Genomic DNA, 16,789 nt, shown 5'->3' with positions numbered 1-16,789 from the left:
AACTGCTAAAAGAAATAAACAAAAAATCCAATTCTTTATCCTTATTGTTCATAGAAGTTTCTGACTCAAAGATAGCAGCAATTGAACATCTTTTTTGCTATTAACTCAAATTAATCACCTCTTAATTTTATTTCATTGTTTCTAAAATTTTCTTATGCCTTTCCTAACCCCCTCCCCTCCAATATTTAATTTTCTTCTTTAGTGACAAATTATTTTTAATATGATGGAAACACCTCATTTCCTATTGACAGTGGGATGAGTGAGCACATAGCTTTAAAAACTATTTTTCCCATTAATTAATGTCCTCAGCCCCTTCATCGTATCTATTGCCTTTCCATGTGGCTACACTCAACTTGTAGATCCCTTCCTGCTTGCAAAGTGGGTAACAATTTGGTTGCCATGCGCACTTGGTTGCAATGACAAAAATAAAAGTCAATGACAGGACTTCTGCTTTCAGCCAAGATGGAGTAACAGAGATGGTATGTACTGTATCACTTGAAACAACAATGACAACAAAATAAACAAGCAAACAAACAAAATATATGAAATAACAGTTTTCATTTCATTTGCCATAAGGTAAAAAAGAACTGAGAGCTGGGAGACAAATTAGGTGAGCCCTATGATTGCATCAGCTTACTTCCTTGAGAGAGTTTCCAAGCTACAGTGCAAAGAAGGGGATGCAAACAGAGCCTGACAGACTTCCAGAGTTGAAGAGATGGAGCTGAGAGCTCAAGGAGACCACAGCAGCTAGAGTTCTCCAGAAGAAAGAACTGAAAAACAGAGAACTATAAAGAGAGAGAAACGTAGAGATCTGTAGAGGGTCTCCCTCAAATATTAAGCAAGGTACTGATCAGAGCATGTATGTGAGGAAACTACCCAAGACTGGAGGAAAAGCCAACAGAAAGGATTATAGGGGACAGTATCCAACACTCATAGATGGCCAGGACTAGAAAACCACATAATTCGAGAGGCAATATGTGGAGTACTCAGAGGGTCTGACCTCATTAGTGGGAAATAATTAACCCTATTCTAAATATTGCCCAGGTTCCACTCAACAAATCTTAAAAATCTAGACCTGAAAAAATAAAATAGTTTCCAAGCAACTTAACTACATCCCAGAAAAAAATCTCAATTTTATTGCCACACAAAAATATCAAGCATCCAAAAACAAACAAACAAACATATGTTACAGGGTAGTACTGAACTCTATAGGGTTTTCTCGCCTGTAATTTTTGTGGAAGCAGACCACCAGGCCTTTCTTTTGCAGTACTGCTGGGTGGGGTCAAACCACCAAATTTTAGTTAGTAGCCAAGAGCAAACCATTTGCACCACCCAGAGACCTTATCTAGCATCCAGCAAGGTAAAACTCATAATGTCTAGAATCAAAAAATTACAAGGTATATAAAAAAGCAAATATATATATATATATCATATTGAAGAGAAAAATCAACTGATTGAAACTGTCCCTCAACTAACACAGATGACAGAATTAGCAGAGAAGGACATTAAAACAGTTATCATAACTGTATCACATACGTTCAACAGTTAAGTAGAGACATGGAAGATATAAAAAAAGACCTAAATCAATCTTCTGGAGTTGAACACTGCAAGTTATAAGATGACAAATACACTGGATAGAACTAACAGCAGATTAGATATTTCAAAAAAAAAGAAAAAAAAGCACAGCAAATATGAAGAAAACCATGCCATAGTCAAATTGCTCAAAACCAGTCATAAACGGATAATCTTAAAAGTAGCCAGAGAAAAAAACAGGTTATATAAAAGGGAGCAAAGATAAAGCTGACAGCAGATTTATCATTAAAAGCAATGCAAGTGAGAAGATATTGGAGCAACATTTTTTTTTTCAAGTACTGGAAGAAAAAAATTGTCAGCATAGAATTCTATACACAGCACAAATATCTTTCAAATACAAAGACAAATTAAGACTTTTTCAGACATACAAAAGTCGAAAGAACTCAACACCAGCAGACACACACTTCAGGAAATGTTAGAGAAGTCCTTCAGGCAGAAAGAAAATGGTATTAGATGGGAATAAGGCTCTATATAAAAGAATAGAGAGTATCAGAAATGGTAATTACATGGGTAAATCAAAGATATTATTGTTATTATTTAAATATTTATTATTCAAATAAAGATTTATTTAAATCTCTTTTAAAAATAATTAACTGTTTAAGCAAAAATTATAACAATGTACTGTGGGTTTTATAACATATGTGTAACAAAGTGTCTATGGCCATACTACCCTGAACACGCCCAGTCTCGTCTGATCTCAGAAGCTAAGCAGGGTTGGGCTTGGTTAGTACTTGGATGGGAGACTGTCTGGGAATACTGGCTGCTGTAGGCTTTATACTGGAGCCCTGGCGGTGCAGTGGTTAAGAGATCAGCTGCTAACCAAAAGGCTGGCAGTTTGAATCCACCAGCTGCTCCCTGGAAACCCTATGGGGCAGTTCTACTCTGTCCTATAGGGTTGCTATGAGTTGGGATCAACTCTATGGCAGTGCTTTTTTGTTGTTGCTGTTGTTTTGGTTTGGTTTAATAAAGTGTTTGACTAGAATAGCATAAAGTTCTGGAGAGAAGAAATGGAAACATATTCTTATAAGATTCTTTATTATACATGAAGTAATATAATATTACTTAAAGTTAAATTGTGATAAATTAAGTATGTATGCTATATACCCTGAAGCAATACTAAAATAACAAAACAGAGCATTATAGCTAGAAAGCCAAAAAAGATGGTATAAATTTTTTAAAAATGCTCACTCAATCAAAAAGTCAGCAGAAAAAAAGGGAAAAAAAACTGAACAAATAATAGATGGGACAAATGGAAAATAAAAATAATAGGTTTAAATATACACATATCTATTATTATATTAAACGTAAACAGTCTATATGACAACATTAAAAGGCAGAGTTTCTCAGACTGTATAAAACAGCAAGACTAAACTATATGCTGCCTGAGAGAACACCACTTTAATGTAAAGATGCAAATAGGTTAAAGTAAAAGCATGAAACTGATTGCTAAGACTACATTCATATAAGACAACGTAGGCTTCAAATCAAAGAATGTTACCAGAGATAACCATTTCAAAATTGTAACAGGGTCAATTCATCAAGAAGACATAGAAATCCTAAACATTTATGCACTTAATAATAGAGCTTCAAAATACATGAAGCAAAAACTGACAGAACTGCAAGAAGAAATAGACAAATCTACAATTATAGTCAGAGATTCAAAATTCATCTCTCAATAATGGATTGAACAAGTAGACAGAAAATCAGTAAGCATATAGAACAGGGGTTAGCAAACTATGGCCAGTTCACTGTGGGCTAAATATAAACACACTCATTTATGTCCTGCTACAGTTGCAGATTTCAGTAGTTGTGACAGAGAATGTATGGCCCACAAAGCTGAAAGTGTTTACTATTTGGCTCTTTAAAAAAAAAATTCAGACCCCTGATATAGAAGACTTGAATATAATCGACTAAATTGACATAACTGACATTTATAGAACACTTCATGGAACAACAGAAGAACACACATTCTTGTCAAGTGCATACAGAACATTTACCAAGATAGAACATACTTGGCTGTAAAACACATCTCAATAAATTTTTCCTTTAAAATACAAAGACTAGGGCCAAAATTGGATTAAATTAGACATCAATAACAGAAAGATCTCCAGAAAATCCCCAAGTATTTGAAAACTAAAGAACACACTTTAAATATCTCATGAGTCAAAGAAAAAAAATTAAGGAAAATTAGAATGTTTTTTGAACTAAATAAAATAAAAACATAACAAAATTTGTAGGGCACTGCTAATTCAGTACTTAGAAATATATTGCATTAAATGTTTGTATTATAAATGAAGAAAGGACTTAAATCAATGACCTCTGCTTTCACATTAAAACACTAAAAAGAACAAACTGAACCTAAGTTAAGCAGAAGAAAGAAAACAATAAAGATCAGAGAAGAAATAAATAAAGTAGCAAGCAGAAAAACGACCAAAAGAATAATGAAGCTGACAGCTGGTTCTTTGGGAAAATCAATAAAATTGATAAACCTCTAGCTTAACTGATGAGGAAAAAAAGAATGAAGGCACAAATTACTAATATCAGGAATAAGAGGTGACATTACTACAGATTCCACGGATATTAAAACTATAACCAAAAAAAACCAAACCCATTGCCATCGAGTCAATTCCAAGTCATAGTGACCCTAATATGGGAATATTATGAACACTTTATGCCTACAAATCCAACAACTTAGATGCAATGCACAAATTCTTTGAAAGATACAAACTACCAAAATGCACTCAAGAATGAATAGATAATCTGAATAGCTCTAAATCTATTAAAGGAATTAAATTTGTAGTTAAAAATATTCCCACAAAGCAAGCAGCCACCCAAGGCACAACTGGTCTCTATTTTCCTGGATCAACAGAGGAAGGAGAGTCAGGAATAGGAGGAGGATATGGAATGTGTGGCTTATTGCCTCCACGAACAACTGTCTCCTTTGCCATGAGACCAGAAGAACTTGATGGTGCCCAGCTACCATAACCAGACATTTTGATCAAGGATTCTATACAGGAATCCTGATCAAAAGGGGGAAAATGCAGAACCGAATTTCAAATTCGTGTAGACTCCAAACTTTCTGGAGCCATGGAGGCTAGAAAAACCTGAGAAAAATCTTCAAACCTTAAACCAAAAATATCCCCTGAAGTCTTCTAAAACAAAACAATAGTTTAGCTTAACTAGTAAAAAATGTCTGCCTCGAGCATTGTGCTCTTTTAAGAACTGTCTGTATGAGACCAAACTGACAACAGCAACTTGAAAGATGAGATAGGAAATTTAGGGGGCAATGAGTTTATGTTAATGGGGGAAGAACGACTTGGAAAAGAGGAGTGAGAATGGTTGTACAACTCAATGTAAACAGTGTCACTGAATTATACATGTAGAAACTTAAATTGGTGTATGTTTTGTTGTGTATGTTCTCAACAACAGCAACAAAATAAATAAAATTTTTTAAAACAAACAAAAAACTTGCCCACAAAGAAAAGTGAAGCTATCTAGTGAATTCTATCAAAAATTTAAGGAAAAAATAATACCAATTCTACATAAACTCTTCCAGAAAATTGAAGGGGAGGGACTATTCTTAACTCCTTCTATGAGGCCAGCATTATCCTTACATCAAAACCAGAGAAAAACATTACAAGAAAACGACAGACCAATATCCCTCATGAACATAGATGCAAACATTCTAAACAAAATTTTAATAAATTGAATCCAAAACTATGTAAAACAGATAATACATCATGACTAAGTGCATTTTATTCCAGGAAAGCAAGGTTGATTTAACATTTAAAAATCAATCCATGTAATTCATCATATTAACAAACTAAAAAAGTAAAAACATATGACCATATCAATAGATGCAGAAAATAATTTGACAGATGCACTATACATTTCTCATAAAAATTCTCAGCAAACTAAGAATAAAAAGAAAATTTCCCAAGCTAATAAACAGCATCTATGAAACCCCTATAGCTAACATCATACTTAATGGTGAAAGACTAAATGCTTCCCCTCTGAGATTAGGAACAAGTCAAGGATGTTTATTCTCACCACTTCTTTATAACATTGTACTTGAGGTTCTAGCCAGGTCAATAAGGCAAGAAAAAGGAAATAAAAGGCATCTCGACTGGAAAGGAAAAAGAAAAATGATTAATTCGCACATGACGTGATCATTTATGTAGAAAAGCTGACGAAATCTACAAAAAGAAAAAAACTACTAGAATTAATACATTTTGTAAGGCTGCAGTATAAAGGATCAACATACAAAAATCAATTGTATTTAGGGCATAAACAGTATACTAAACATAACTAAAAATGCACAAACACAAGAAGATAAACTAGATAATTGGGATCTCCTAAAAATTAAACATTTATGCTCATCAAAAGACTTCACCAAAAGAGAACCTACAGACTGGGAAAACGAAATTTGGCTACAACATATGTGACAAGGGGCTAATCTCTAAAATTTATAGAAAACTTCAACACCTCAACAACAAAAAGATAAACAAACCAATTAAAAAATGGGCAAAGGACATGAACAGACCCTTCACCAAAGAGGACATTCAGGTGGTTAACAAACACATGAAGAGATGCTCATGATCATTAGCCATTCAAACCCACTGCTGTCAAGTCCATTCCGACTCATAGTGACTCTATAGGGCAGAGTAGAACTGCTCCATAGGATTTCCAAGGCTGTAATCTTTACAGAAGCAAACTGCCACATCCTTCTCCCATGGAGCAGCTGATGGGCTTGAAACACTGACCTCTTGGTTAGTAGCTTAGCACTTAACCACTACATCACCAGGGCTCCTTCTCTAATGTACAGCCTGGGTTGAAACCCACTAGGCTAGGTGGCTTCCTGCCGCCCCCACCTTTGTTCCAGAATCACCCTGCACAATGGGGAAAACTCATTGTCTGCTTCTCCTCAGTAAGAGGGACATGTTGAACTTCTAGTCTCTCCCAGTCTCTTGCTGGGCCCTTGTATTTACCACTTAGAAAAGGAGAACCTTACAACAAGGCTCAGAACACAGATTCGCACAGAAGGGACACAAAAACCCTCAGGCCAGAAGGGGACTTCAGGGCCATTAGACAGATGCAAACCAACACTATAATGAAATATCACCTCACCCCAGCAATAAAGGAACTGATGGAAAAAACAGAAAACAACAAATACTGGCAAGGTTGTGAGGAGATTGGAATTCTTATACAATGCTGGGCTGGTGGGAATGTAAAATGGTACAATCACTATGGAAAACAGTATGGTGCTTCCTTAAAAAACTACAAATAAAAATATCATATGATCCAGCAATCCCACTCCTAGGTATATAACCAAGAGAAATAAGAGCTGTAACATGAATAGACATATGCATACCCATGTTCATTACAGCACTATTCACAATAACAAAAAGACAGAGGCAGTCTAAATGCCCATCAAAAGATGAATGGATAAATAAAACGTGGTACACATACACAATGGAATATTATGCAACAATAAAGAATAATGATGAATCTGTGAAACATCTCACAACATGGATGAATCTGGAGGGCATTATGCTGAGTGAAATAAGTCAATCAGGAAAGGACAAATATTGTATGAGCCCACAATTATAAAATGTTAAGAATAGGCTTGCACACAGAAAGAAACATTCTTTGGTTATCAGGGATGGGAGGGTGAGGGTGGGAAAATAACTAACTAAATAGTAGACAAATGTTAATTCTGGTGAAGGGTAAGGCAATACACAATATGAGGGAAGTCAGCACAATGTGACCAAGGCAAAAGAAGACACTGAGAGGTACACTAGAATAAAGGACAACTATGGTATATGCTATAACATATACAATCCTGCAACAACAGTGAGAACAATCAATAATTTGGGAGTAGACACATAGGCTAATATGTATGCTAAATAGGTGAAGGGGGTCACACGGGAGTACACTCATACATATATAGGTATGGTTTTGAATATTTCTACATACGTATTTGTAAATGCTGCGTGTATACACATATATATAATAGAGCATATAGGGGGCACAGTTAAAGAAAGTACTTAGACATTGGGACTGAATTACTGGACATGAAGGCTAAGGACCATAGTCTTGGGTGACATCTAAGTCAATGGGCAAAACATAGTTCATAAAGATAATGTTCTACATCCTAGCCTGGTGAGTTGTGTCTGGGGACTTAAAAGCTTGAGAATGGCCATCTAAGAAGAAACTATCAGTCTCTTCCTGCCAGGAAAAAAGGAGAATGAAGAAAACTAAAGACCCAATGAAGCGATTAACCCAAAGGATTAATGATCCACATGAACCACAGCCTCCTTTAACTTGAGACCAGAAGAACTAGATGGTGCCCAGCTACTACTACCGACCACCCTGACCGGAATCACAATAGAAGGTCCTGGGTAGAACGGGTAAAAATGTAGAACAAAACTGAGATTTAAAAAAAAAAAAAAAAAGACTTAATTGGTCTGAAAGAGACTGGAGGAACCCCCGAGACTATTGCCCTAAAACAACCTTCTAAGTTGAAACTATAGACACTCCAGGAGGCACCTTTCAGCCTAATAATAGACAGGGCTATAAAATCAACAATAACGTCCATGAAGAATATGCTCCTTAAAACAATAGATTATATGAGACCAAAAAGGCAACACTTGTCAAAACTGAAGATGAGAAGACAGGAGGGACAGGGAAACTGGACTAATGGAAATAGAGAAGCAAGGAGCAAATGGGGAGAGGTTGACACATTGCAAGAATTGCAACCAATGCACACACTACTTTGTGACGCTCATGAACACTGCATGTTTCGAAAGTGTTTCTTAAGTGTTTTATATACACAGAAAGGTAAAATATATGCTGTATACTAAGACAAACATTTGACTAATTGATGCTAAGTAAGAACCATATGTACCTGTTCGGATTTATCTACAAATTCAACTTAAAGACAGATTTAGGAAGGGATCTTGTTGGTAAGCCGGAGGCTGCCTTATTTCAAACGAGTAATACAACAGGGATATGAACTCAGTTTGACTCCAGAGTCCATGCTCTTCATCACTCCACCGCACATCAGAATGTGTTTTCCAGGAAAACAAAACCTCAGGTGCCACAACTGTGAATGAATTTCAGGAAACTATTATTTAAAAACTTAATAATTTAGTAAGAAAATTAACATTTTAAAAATAGTAGAAATGAAACTTTAAAAATAACTTCAACACTCTGGATGGACCTACAGACTTCAATTATTCATTTAGTAAGTATTTATTGAATGCTTTAGATATAAGTTCCTAGTTGCCCTCGAGTCTGCTGTGACTCATGGTGATCCCATTTACAACAGAGCAAAATGTTGCGCAGTGCCCCACCAACCGCCTGATCATAGGACACTGTTCTGTTGTGATCCATAGAGTTTTCATTGGTTAATTTTCAGAAGTAGATTGCCAAGCTTTTCTTCCTTGCAGACAACTGGAAATCCCCTCAGGGTGCAGCAGTTGGTCTAATCATCCAAGAGCAACTTGAGTGACCCATCAGAAAACCCACACTGCCATTACTCATGGCTTACTTTAAAGATTTGCTTCACCCCTCTCCAAGTCTACCTCATGGTTTCTGCTTATCAAAGACGTCTGCTACCTCGTGGAATCTGCCCACTACTTTTTCTCTGAACCACCCCACTGTCTCCTAGCTCTCTTGGTATGGTTCAGATTCAGGGGTCCAAAGAATCTGATTGGGTCACCCGGTCACTATTCAGTTTAGTGTGACTTTTGAGGCAGAGCGCTTGTGTCAAGCTGTCTTATAGGTCACGGGCCAATTTATAAATAACAGAGTATCTTCAAGTCAGTTGCCACTCCCTAGCATACTTAGTTCATGGTGCCTGGTTACATGACACCAAGTATAGTGACATATGCACAAGAAACGACTTTATATTGCTTTTCTCAAGAGGGAGTTGTGGGTAGCAGGTACTCCGATTATCATGGTAGTACATTGGGGTATCAGAATCAATATAAACCAACATATACTTAAATCAAATATATACATATACAAGAAAATCGTAAAGTCAGACTTATCGAAGCTTAGATTAATAAAATTGTCAAATTTGAATGAAAGGTTAAAGATAAAAGGAAAAGCATATGAGCTTTTAAATGGATATTTACCCCATTTTAAGTCATCACTGAAATGTGAATTGCAATATGAATTACTTTTTAAATCTGCATTCATTTAAAAAGAGGGATTCCTCCCCATTTGTTGCTACTTTTTCTTACCTTAGGAAAATCCAACTACTTTTGAAACGAAGAAAAAGAAATCTGTAAAAACACATTATGAAATACGAAGAATCTTGGGACTAACTGACCACTTCAGTGATTATGAAAACTGTAAACTATTTTTCAAAGAAGATTTTTCACTGTTCTTCATTAAGATTTGATTACCTTGCCCATTAGCATTTGGCTCTTTTATTATTATGATTGTGAAATACTGTAGATGTTACCACTAATGGATAAAGAAAGTTGACATGGTTATCTTGATTAACTCATCAATAATCATTTGGAATAATTTTTCTTCATTCAGTGAATGGATCTTTCACATGCGCTATAATAATTGTGTACATTGAGGTGCAGGAAATTAGCATAAAAATTATCTACCCTGGAGAGCTAGTTTCCACTTCTAATACCACTAAAAGTTAGCTCAGACTAACGTTTGAAGGTTTTATCGAATGAGTGAGAAAAAAGAAATATGATTCTTTGGTTATTTTTTCCATAATGGTATTTTATATACAACCTTTCATGATTAGGGTCCTATACTTATAAATAGAAAACAAGATTAGAAAAGCAGCAGCATTCCAAAATCTTTCTTCTTGTCTACTTTATTTTTGACAAGAGAAAAATATCAAGCAGCTCTTGCAAAACAATGTAATGGTGATTCACTATAAATAGAAAATTGCACAAGTGTAGTTCACGCTCTTCTTCTGATGAAGAAAAAACTGGTGGCTTTGAGTTAGAATCAACTCAATGGCAATGGGTTTGGGTTTTTTGTTTTGTTTTTTTCAAATTCCAGTCATAGAATGGAGTCCAGATTTTAAGAGAGTTTTACATAATCAGCCCTCAGAAGTTTGGATTTTGTGTCCCAGCTACTGCCAGAACAACTTAGAGAAACAGAACCTTGGTTCTGGAAGATTCTTTACAGATCTTCTGATCTAAACCAGATTAGAAAACAGAGAGACTAGGTAATTTACCCAATCATGTATGCACTAAACGAGATGGAACCTCTCACCCAGGTCTTCTGACTTAAGTCCAATAATCGTTTGTTTGTTTTTTATCATAAGACATCATTACCACAAACACTCTGAATCAGGAATGAGTCCAGACATGAAGAGAACATGGAAAAGGTGGCTACAGGACATAGGGAGATGCTTCCAAATTATTTGTTTCCCCCTGAATTATAGCCAGTGGCAATCTCTCCTTTACCAATTCAGGAATGTATTGATCCTGGCTGGTCTATGTTCTCTTTCAAGAGCTTACACAATAAATCCAGCTGTTGTCTTACCTCATAAAGACCTAGCACTATGAAACCATTTGTACTCAGGCACAGGTGAGCATATCGGTATCAATACTGACTGACATAATCCTATAGGAATAGATTTCTGGTTATCCTCCCAGCCAGTGTTTACCTAAATTGATTGAAGTAAATTATAACGAGGTCAGAATCACTGATTCAGTTCCTCCGTATACAGACTAAGTTCTTAGGGACCTTGAACTCTGACCAGGCATCTCACAAACAGATGTCCTAGTTTACAAAAGGAGAGAACAACGGCAGAGTATGTCAGTGACTTCGAGACAACTTGGCATTTCACAAGAATTAACATTCTTCATTCGGGTGATTTTCTATATATAACTAGGTACTGACATCTTTTGGACTTTGAAACTGTTTGACAAAACAATAATGCTGGGACTTTAGGACAAAATTCTAGAGTAGGGCTGTGCAGCAGAAATATAATCTGAGCTTAAATGCAATTTTAAATAAGAAAAAGAAACAGATTAAATTAATTTAATAATATATTTTATGTAACCCAGTATGTCTAAATACAACTCAAAATGAGAAGAAACAGTTGCAAACATCCATTAATAATCAGAATGTGGAATGTATGAAGTATGAATCTCGGAAAATTGGAAGTTGTCAAAAATGAAATGGAACGCATAAACATCAATATCCTAGGCATTAGTGAGCTGAAATGGACTGGTATTAGCCATTTTGAATCAGACAATCATATGGTCTACTATGCCAGGAATGACAAATTGCAGAGGAATGGTGTCACATTCATTGTCAAAAAGAACATTTCAAGATCTATCCTGAAGTACAACGCTGTCAGTGATAGAGTAATATCCATACGCCTACAAACAAGACAGGTTAATACGACTATTATTCAAATTTACGCACCAACTACTAAGGCCAAAGATAAAGAAACTGAAGATTTTTGCCAACTTCTGCAGTCTGAAATTGATCAAACATGCAATCAAGATGCATTGATAATTACTGGCAATTGGGATACGAAAGTTGGAAACAAAGAAGGATTGATAGTTGGAAAATATGGTCTTGGTGGTAGAAACGATGCTGGAGATCACATGATGGAATTTTGCAAGATCAGTGACTTCTTCATAGCAAATACCTTTCTTCAACAACATAAACGGCGACTATACACATGGACCTCGCCAGATGTAATGCACAGGAATCAAATTGACTACATCTGTGGAAAGAGAGGATGGAGAAGCTCAATATCATCTGTCAGAACAAGGCCACGGGCTGACTGTGGAACAAACCATCAATTGCTCATATGCAAGTTGAAGTTGAAGCTGAAGAAAATTAGAACAAGTCCATGAGAGCCAAAGTATGACCTTGAGTATATCCCACCTGAATTTAGAGACCATCTCAAGAGTAGATTGAAGCAGTTGACACTAATGATTGAAGACCAGACGAATTGTGGAATGACATCAAGGACATCACACATGAAGAAAGCAGAGGTCATTAAAAAGACAGAAAAGAAAGAAAAGACCAAAATGGATGTCAGAAGAGACTCTGAAACTTGCTCTTTAATGTTGAGTAGCTAAAGCAAAAGGAAGAAATGATGAAGTAAAAGAACTGAACAGAAGATTTCAAAGGGCAGCTCAGGAAGACAAAGCAAAGTATTATAATGAAATGTGCAAAGACCTGAAGATAGAAAACCAAAAGGGAAGAACATGCTCAGCATTTCTCAAGCTGAAAGAACTTAAAAAATTCAAGCCTTGAATTGGAATACTGAAGGATTCTATGGGGAAAATAGTGAACAACGCAAGAAGAATGAAAAGACGATGGAAAGAATACACTGAGTCGCTGTACCAAAAAGAAATGGTCGAAGTTCAACCATTTCAGGAGGTAGAATATGATCAAGAACAAATGGTACTGAAGGAAGAGGTCCAAGCTGCACTGAAAGCATTGGCAAAAAACAAGGGAATTGATGGAATATCAATTGGGATGTTTCAACAAAGGGATGCAGCACTGGAGGTACTCATCTATGCCAAGAAATTTGGAAGACAGATACTTGGCCAACTGACTGGAAGAGATCCATATTTGTACCCATTCCAAAGAAAGATGATCCAACAGAATGTGGAAATTATAGAACAATATCATTAATATCACAGGCAAGTAAAATTTTGCTGAAGATTATGCAAAAATGTTTGCAGCAGTACATTGACAGAGAACTGCCAGAAATTCAAGCTGTATTCAAAAGAGGACAAGGAACAAGGGATGGATCATGGCTGAAAGCAGAGAATACCAGAAAAATATTTACCTGTGTTTTATTGACTACGCAAAGGCATTCAACTGTGTGGATCATAACAAATTATGGATAACCTTGCAAAGAATGGGAATTCCAGAACACTTAACTGTGGTCATGAGGAACCTGTATGTATACCAAGAGGCAGTGGTTCAAACAGAACAAGGGGATACTTCGTGGTTTAAAGTCATGAAAGTTGTGCATCAGGGTTGGATCCTTTCACCATACTTATTCAATCTGTATGCTGAGCAAATAATCTGAGAAGCTGAACCTTATGAAGAAGAACAGGGCATCAGGATTGGAGGAAGGATCATTAACAACCTGTGATATGCAGATGACAAAACCTTGCTTGCTGAAAGCAAAGAGGACTTGAAGCACTTACTGATGAAGATCAAAGACTACAGCCTTCAGTATGTTGTTTTCTTCAACATAAAGAAAACAAAAATCCTCACACCTGGACCAATAAACAACATCATGATAAACAGGGAAAATATTGAAGTTGTCAAGGATTTCATTTTACTTGTATCCACAATCAATGCCCATGGAAGCAGCAGTCAAGAAATCAAATGACCCATTGGATTGGGCAAATCTGCTGCAAAAGATCTCTTTAAAGTGTTACAAAGCAAAGCTGTCACCTTTAGGGCTAAGGTGTGCCTGATCTAAGCCATGGTGTTTTCAATCGCTTCATATGCATATGAAAGCTGGACAATGAATAAGGAAAACCAACGAAGAATCGATGCCTTTGAATTATGATGTTGGCAAAGAATGTTGAATATATCGTGGACTGCCAGAAGAAAGAACAGATCTGTCTTGGAGGAGGTACATCCAGAATGCTCGTTAGAGGCAAGGATGGCAAGACTTAGTCTCACTTGGACATCTTATCAGGAGGGATCAATCTCTGCAGAAGGGCAGCATGCTTGGTAAAGTAGAAGGTCAGCGAAAAAGAAGACCCTCAGTGAGAGGGATTGATTGACACAGTGGCTGCAGTACTGTGCTCAAGCATAACAATGACTGTGAGGATGGGGCAAGACTGGCAGTTGTTTCATTTTGTTGTACGTAGAGTCGCTATGAGTCGGAATTGACTTGAAGGCACCTAACAACAACAATATGTCTAAAATACTACCACTTCAACACGGAATCAATATAAAAATTATTGAGTTATTTTACATTCTTTTTTTCATGCAAAGTCTACAAAATCCAGTGTGTATTTTTTGTTTAAAGCACATCTCAATTTATATACTTGAAAATACTTTTACTGTATTTAGATTTAATAAAATTTACAGTTAAAAAATAGATCCCTATATTCTAGTTGTTCCAAACCTACTTAAAACTTTCCCAATCCAGTATCCAAAAATCATTTTCCTTTAATACTTGCATTCACATTGCCAAAACCAGTTTTTTTAAAAGAAGACTTTATTTCACTTTGAAGCAAAAGTATTTCAGTTTCAAAACTACATTAAATTTACTCTCTCTTGTGTCATTTCAGGGTTATTAATATCAAATTCAGAGAAAGATTTCATAAATTGAAATGCAACTCTAAATTTATTATCAACAAAGCATTCTTCAAATTTTCCTTATAATTTTGGCAGCCAATTTACATGGAAATTTTGGCATATTGACTCATGCTACAAAAAATGTATCAAATCATTATTACTGATTTATAGTAGAAAAAGTTTCAATTTCAATATAAATTCTTTTATCTGTCTAGCTAGGGCACAAATAAGTTTTCCCTTTCCTTGGAGCTTCAAATTTAGCTTGTTCATATGCACTGCGATATCGATGAGAAAACATAAACCACGCTGCCATTTTGGTCTTTGATAACTGACTATTTGGCAAGCATTCCTTTTGTTTACAGAAAATCAGAATTAACAATACAGTAATCTATTAAGTTCTTCCAGGACTCAACCAATAAGCGCTGGCAAGGAACATAAGATCATTAAATTAATTGTCTTCTATTTCTTTCAACAGTTCCATAAACTGACAATAATTCACAGCATTTGCACATATTTATGAAAGGATTTTAACAACTATATCCATAACGCTTTTCTTAGTCTGCTTCAGAAAATTGCCTCTCCTGCCAGCACGAACTAAGTTTCTCAGTAACATTGAATAGCAATAAAAAGTAAAAGCATAATCAAAACTTCAATAATGTGAAATGATGCATTGTTTATAATAATGATAAATTAGAAACAGCCCAAATAGCCAATAAAAGAGAATTGGTTGAATGTTGGCTCATATACACAACAGAATGTACCTAAACTTTAGAAATGATGAAATATTTATTAACATGGAAAAATGGCTATAATGTACTGAGTAAAAAAGCAAGTTTCAGAACAATTTGTATTGTGATCCCGTTTATGTTTTAAGATGTGTGTGCATCTAGACATATATATCTTTAAATAGAAAAGTCTGAAAATATTCAACAAGGTATTTCCATTAATCCTTCAATAAAGTCTCAGCTTGTAACATGGGCATTTTTATTTTCTTCTTTTTATTTTTCTGTATTTTATATAAAAAGAGAGTGTGTTTTGTATTTAAAAATATAATAATGTTTAAAAAGAAAAAAAAAAAAAAAACCCAGGTCCTATAATTGCCATACCTGGCTATTTCTTAGTCACTCAGAGCCCTTCCTTGCACGTAAATAATCTAATCATTTTTATATCTGGGTCCATTTAAGGAGACAAGTCTTTACCATCTCCAGTATTTTGAAATCACCAGAAAAAACAAAATATAGGCTCAAAAATTATTTAGGTGGATTTGTCCACAGTGTCATAACAACCCTGCTCTGTGTATGTCATGAGGTTTTGAGAATTACAGGTATAACAAGTCATTTTCCAATACTCTTTACCTCTTAACAGCCCAACTCCAGCAGTCAAATCAAAGAAAAATGTTTAAAAATGACTCAGTCTCCATAACTCCATGTGGGTTCATGACCCTCATTGGACAGCCTGACTTCCACCTTGGAGAAAATCCTCCCTGCTAGATAGCCACTTTTGCTGAGCACAGTGGTCCTGGCCTCCTTGGGCTGCCTTCTTTTAGCTCCAGAAAATTCCCCTCCAAAGAAGTCCCCATCTTTTCTCTTGGCTCTATTTCCTATGGGTTCAAGACTGATATCTTCCTTTTATCTCATGACTGGATTGAGTTTCTTAGTCAAAGGGCTCTGCTACCATTTTAGTCAAGACCTCAGAAATTAGCGAATGAGAACGTGTGTAGATAGTAAAGGACTATATCACGTCATTTGACAACAGAATGCCAATCCTCAAGAAGGTCATGGACCAGTTAAAAAAAGACAAAAGATGCACATGTGGCCTGTCTTGGAAAAATTCCCTATCAATAAGCACAACATAGACTGCAGAATAGATTGGATTCTCTAAATTCTGAGGAGAGATAAGATAGAGGTGGGGC

General features: G+C 35.8%; 1 pseudogene; it reads left to right on the top strand.

The window, feature by feature from the left end:
* Positions 1–2,246: 2,246 nt before the first annotated feature.
* On the top strand, positions 2,247–2,365 carry LOC111822439 (uncharacterized; annotated as a pseudogene).
* Positions 2,366–16,789: the final 14,424 nt, after the last annotated feature.

This window comes from Trichechus manatus, unplaced genomic scaffold (assembly GCF_000243295.1).
Source record: "Trichechus manatus latirostris isolate Lorelei unplaced genomic scaffold, TriManLat1.0 scaffold00007, whole genome shotgun sequence".
NCBI classification, from domain to species: domain Eukaryota; kingdom Metazoa; phylum Chordata; class Mammalia; order Sirenia; family Trichechidae; genus Trichechus; species Trichechus manatus.
This window is presented reverse-complemented; position numbering and strand designations above follow the sequence as displayed.